The sequence below is a fragment of the Hemitrygon akajei genome, chromosome 7 (assembly GCF_048418815.1).
Source record: "Hemitrygon akajei chromosome 7, sHemAka1.3, whole genome shotgun sequence".
In the NCBI taxonomy this organism is placed as follows: Eukaryota; Metazoa; Chordata; class Chondrichthyes; order Myliobatiformes; family Dasyatidae; genus Hemitrygon; species Hemitrygon akajei.
The window spans coordinates 85,318,869-85,324,868 of NC_133130.1; the positions used below are offsets into that span (position 1 = coordinate 85,318,869).

A 6,000-nucleotide genomic window follows, 5' to 3' on the forward strand; every position below is an offset into this window, starting at 1 on the left:
AGGGTTCTGAAATAGGTAGCTGAGGCATTAGTAGTGATCTTTCAAGAATCACTAGATTCTGGAATGGTTCTGGAAGAGTGGAAAATTGCAACTGTCACTCTTCTCTTCAAGAAGGGAGAGAGGCAGAAGAAAGGAAATTATAGGCCCGTCAGTGATTGGGAAGACCTTGGTGTCAATTACTAAGCATGTGGTTTTGGGGTATTTGGAGGCACTTGATCAAATAGTCCATTGTCAGTCAAGAAAAATCTTGCCTGACAAATCTGTTTGAATTCATAGAAGAAATTACAAGTAGGATAGACAAAGGAGAATTGGTTGATGTCCCGTACTTGGATTTTCAGGCCTTTGACAAGGTTACATACGTGAGGCTGCTTAACAAGCTACGAGCTCATGGTATTACAGGAAAGATTCTAGCATAGATAAACCAGTGGCTGAAAAGCAGGAGGCAAAGAATGGGAATAAAAGCAGCCTTTTTTGGTTGGGTGCTGGTGACTAGTGGGGTTCCACAGGGGTATCTGTTGTGTCTGATCTTTTTAAGTTATATGTCAATGATTTGGCTATTTGAATTGATGGCTTTGCTGCAAAGCTTGCGGACAATACAAAGATAGGTGAAAGGGCAGGTAGTTTTGAGGAAGTAGAGACGCTACAGAAAGTCTCAGACAGATTAGTAGAATGGGCAAAGAAGAGGCAGATGGCATACAGTGTCGAGAACTGTATGGTCATGCACTATTTTCTAAATGCAGAGAAAATACAAAAATTACGTGGTGCTAAGGAACTTGGGAGTTCCTGTGCATGATTCCCAAAGGGTAATTTACAGTTTGAATCTCTGGTGAGGAAGGCAAATGTAATTTTAACACTCATTTCAAGAAGGCTAGAATATAAAAGCAAGGATATAACGGTGAAACTTTATATAGCACTGATGAAGCCTCACTTGGAGTATTGTGAGCAGTCTTGGGCCCCTCATCTTAGAAAGGATATTTTGGACAGGGTTCAAAGCAGGTTCACGAAAATGTTTCCAGGATTAAACAAGAGAAAATCTGCAGATGCTGGAAATCTAAGCAACACATTCAAAATGCTGGTGGAACTCTACAGGCCAGGAAGCATCTATGGAAAAAGAGTACGGTTGAAGTTTCGGACCGATGAGGATCTTTTTTTTCTCTAGTCCTGATGAAGGGTCTTGGCCCTGAAATGTCAACTGTACTGTTTTTCAAGGCTGCTTCCTGGCCTGCTGAGTTCCTCCAGCATTTTGTGTGTGTTGTCAGGATTAAACAGCTTGTCATATGAAGAGTGTTTGATGGTTTTGGGCCTGTTTTCACTGGAATTCAGAAGAATGAGGGGTGAAAACCTACCGTAGATTTCGCACTACAGAGCGCACCTGATTAAAAGCCGCAGGCTCTAATTTTAGAAAGAAAATCAATGTTGTACTTGTACAAGCCGCACCGGATTTTAGGCCGCAGGTGTCCCACGTTGTAATATGAGATATTTACACAGAAAGATATTACACGTGAGGATTTTTTAACTTTTAATTAAATCCATATGGTAACATAAACAAATACATATTGCAAATGCTTTTTTTCGAACCGTGCCTGTAACACGGCTACTTTTAAATATACATACGTATCGGTAACACACAAATTACGTTGCGTATACTTTTTTACTGAACAGTGCACGAACAACATTCCAATATCTCCTAACAACTGGTAAAAAAATATATACTGCAGCCTACTAGGAAAAGTTATTGATCGCCTTTAACTTAAAAGCAGTGTTTTCGCTCGGGTCTAATGCCCCCACCTTTCCGTTTATCGCAAACCGGTATTTCCCACAAGATGCGGCGAAACCGGATGTGACGTCATAGTATCCCGGGATGTAGTACAGAAAACAAATATACCGGTACTTAAAATACTTCTAACTTTAACTAGAAAATACTAACAAATGAATTACTAAGCGAAAATATTATAAACTAAATAACTGCCATAAAGGCAGCACAATGCTTTTCTTCGAGTGTTTTCCATGTTGATGAGGGCGAGTACAAATGACTGATTTACAATAATTTAATTGTGAAAGTGCGCTTGATTTATCGTACAATTTCATTGGACCTCTGTGAACCACTCATCAATTTTATTGGTCTACTGTTACGAGGCAAAATGTTTTTGGCGGCATGAAAAAAAATCATGCATTAGCCGCACTGTAGTAAAGGCCGCAGTGTTCAAAACTGTTCAAAGTGTGGGAAAAAAGTAGCGGCTTATAATCCGGCATCTACGGTAATTGAAACGTAATGTGAAAGGTCTTGATAGTGTGGATGTGGAGAGGATGTTTCCTATGGTGGGAGTGTCTAAGACCTGAGGACACAGTCTCAGAATAGAGGGACGCCCTGTTAGAATGGAGATAAGGAGGAATTTCTTTAGCCAGAGAGTGGTGAACCTGTGGAATTCTTTGCCACAGGTAGCTGTAGAGGTCAAGTACATTAAGTATATTTCAAGTATAGCAAGTATATTTAAGGCAGAGATTGATAGATTCTTGATTGGTCAGAGCATAAAAGGATACAGGCAGGAGATTGAAGCCAAGAGGAAAAATGGATTAATTGAATCAGCCATGATGAAATGATGGAGCAGACTCGATAAGCCAAATGGTCTAACTCTGCTCCCAAATCTCATGGTTTTATAGTCTATAACTAGTTCAAATAATTTGATGTTAATTGGCACAGATTAGAGATCCAATCAATGGTTGGTGTAATTTTACATCAGCCATTGTATAAAAGCTTACATTTCTAGCTAAATGTTTGCAGATCTTTTGATCCACATAATTCATTATTTAGATTTCATATCTTCACAGATTGATTTACATTGTGATCTGGTGTGAAAACACAAGACAGGGGAAAGGGATAAACTAAAGTGCAACAGAATAAAGTTCTTTGGAAGTGATAAGAGTTTGGCATTGATGCAACAACCTTTCAAAAATACAAACTGCTAAAAGCATTCCAAATGGAGACCCCAGGTGCCACTCTTTTATTTAAAAAGAAAACACAACCTCCAGTTCTATTTGCAATTGTGGAGCATCTTGAATTAGGTGGCACCAAATATCCCCCCAGAAAACTTTCTGCTTCTCACGTTTCCAGAACTTAATTCTATTTGCTTTCTCTTTTCATTACCACCATCATTCTCCTATTAACTGGATGGATCTGATAACATTGTGTCACTTGGATAACCTTGGTCTCCATCCTATCAGAAGCCTTCCATTTGTCCTGCAACCTCAGCCCGTCTTTGTACCTCAAAGCACACATATTAAGTTGTTTTTAAAAGTTCTGATGAAATGTTAGTTTTATTTCTCTCTCTTTGCTGCTAACTCACTGAGTATTTCCAGCATCTGCAGTTTCTGATCAATAACAATATATTGTCTTTATATTGCTGGGGATTTGATTATAAGTCACTTCTGGATGCTATGGGAGCTTATGATAATACAAATGTAAGACAGATGAAACAACTATTTGAGTGTCCATTTTGTGACTCCAATTTTCTCTTTGCTCATAACTGCCTTCTGTAAGTTGTACCTGGTCTCCTTGCCTGACTCTGGATTGTCCATCCTAAACAGCACAGATCTAACCTTCATAGTGTTTGCAGAACTGCCTATTGCCATTCAACCATTTATGCTGGATCTATTACAGAGCAATCTGAAACTAACCCCACTTCATGATCCTTCCAAATTTCATCTGATTTCTATATAATTTTCCCTTGAGTATCCATACCTAATAACCACAGGGTTAATTGCAGGACAGATAAAGGAAAAGATTTCTCTACTTCTCATGAACCTAACTTTTTGGTTGTATGTTACTAATATTAATAATGGTCTGATAGCAATGACTTACCCTTCTTGTTCCTTCTAATCTGTCAATGTCTCATCTAATATTTGCCTTCATTCTCACTCTGTAGTTAATTAAAGTTTAACACTTAAATTTTCTGCTGCAATTCATTCATTTCTTGGTCTTCAAAGCTGTTAAGCATGTTCATTCTTTCTTCAATTTATAGACATTTTAATAACTAGAAATCAGAAAGACCTGAAATCATGCAACATACCAGTAACCTTCATAAAGACAAAAACCATGACATTTTGAGCACTTCCCTTATTATACACAGAAAATATTATAATCTACCTGTACTCTTTACACAATCTTCCATGCAGCTTCCATTTTAAATCTGGCATTTTTATTTCCCCCATTAATGCTCCTGCTTCGTACTGGTTAACTTGTTCATTCTCCCTTTTTTATTTTGTTATCATGAGCACAGAAAACAGCAAACAAAATCCCGCAGACACAATCACTGTATTTTTTTTTAAAGATGGTCAAATATTATCTGAATACATATTTAATATGGGTGGAACTCAGTCTGATGCAAAAATACATTAAACATTTTATAGTCATTGAATTTCTGTACTCAGTTTAGATTTGATATGAATTAGGCATTGTAACAATGAAGTTCATGAAAGCTAAAAATATCAGAAATTTAGTAAGCACACTTTTGCTCTTTCCATTTTGAACAGTAAAAGTTTATAAATGAAAGGCAGCTTTTATTATCTGAATACTTCTGTTGACAGGCTATGATATAGTGCATGAACCTTCAAACTGCTGCAAAACAATGGATCGAGGGCACTAATACTCACATACTTGAAATAACTTTACTTTCTATAATGGAGATATGCTAAAATAATTCAACTTATCAGTGTGCACAGAAGAATGAAAAATCAAAAGTCAGCAAGTTCCTTATCACCTACAGAAATTCTAAAAATCCATTTGTTAGGAATTGAACAGTAGATTTTTTTTTCTCCCTGATGTTTACAAACTTTATACAAACATAACGTATTAGATCATACATCAGTTAAATCAGGATCTATGTTTGGTGTAATGTCTAAAGACAGATACCCAGAAACTTGATCAAATCTCACCACAGAAATTTGAGAATGTAAATTCCGTACAAAAAAAAAAGCCCGGAAAGATTAATGTCTTGTCATTAAAATGTGACCAATGTTTGCATTATTACAAGAGAGAAAAAACACAAATGGCTCAAGGTCTTATCTGAGAGAGATTTTGCAGAAATTGCTGATTCACGAACACGGAAGTGAGATATATGCATGGAAGTACTGGCACAATGAGAGCACAGTTAGGAGTCAGCAACACACGTGGACTGCTATTGAGAGATATACCTAACATAACCTCTATATATACCTGAAACATAACCATTATATATACCTGAACTATAATCACTATGTATTAGCTATTTACTATACTATGTACCGTAAATTCAGAGCGCACCTGATTAAAAGTCGCAGGCTCTAATTTTAGAAAGAAAATCAATTTTGTACTTGTACAGGCCGCACCGGATTTTAGGCCGCAGGTGTCCCACGTTGTAATATGAGATATTTACACAGAAAGATATTACACGTGAGGATTTTTTAACTTTTAATTAAATCCGTATGGTAACATAAACAAATACATATTGCAAATGCTTTTTTTCGAACCGTGCCTGTAACACGGCTACTTTTAAATATATATACGTATCGGTAACACAAATTACGTTGCGTATACTTTTTTACTGAACAGTGCATGAACAACATTCCAATATCTCCTAACGACTGGTAAAAAAATATATACTGCAGCCTACCAGAAAAAATTATTGATGGCCTTTAACTTAAAAGCAGCGTTCCCGCGCGGATCTGATGCGCTCCCCTCCTTTCCGTTGATCGCAAACCGGTATATTTCCCACAAGACGCGGCGAAACCGGATGTGACGTCATAGCATTCCGGGATGTAGTACAGAAAACAAATATACTTAAAACACTTCTAACTTTAACTAGAAAATACTACAAACATGGCTGACGGCTAACATCCCGGATGTAAATGTAGAATTACCTGGTTTTACTACGGTAAGATTTGACAGAGATGCCAAAAAGTGTGGGAAGAAGAAAGGAGGGGGACTCGCTGTCTACATTAACGTAAGATGGTGTAACCCCGGGC

The 6,000-nt window shown here is 37.3% G+C and overlaps 1 protein-coding gene across 1 annotated transcript in view; it reads right to left on the minus strand.

The window, feature by feature from the left end:
* Positions 1 to 5,774, minus strand: part of LOC140730631 (uncharacterized) — a 37,864-nt gene extending 32,090 nt beyond the window's left edge. The window contains exon 1 of the mRNA XM_073051350.1: positions 5,649 to 5,774. The gene's annotated coding sequence lies outside the window, so the exon portion shown is untranslated. The remainder of the gene's footprint in view (positions 1 to 5,648) is intronic.
* Positions 5,775 to 6,000: the final 226 nt, after the last annotated feature.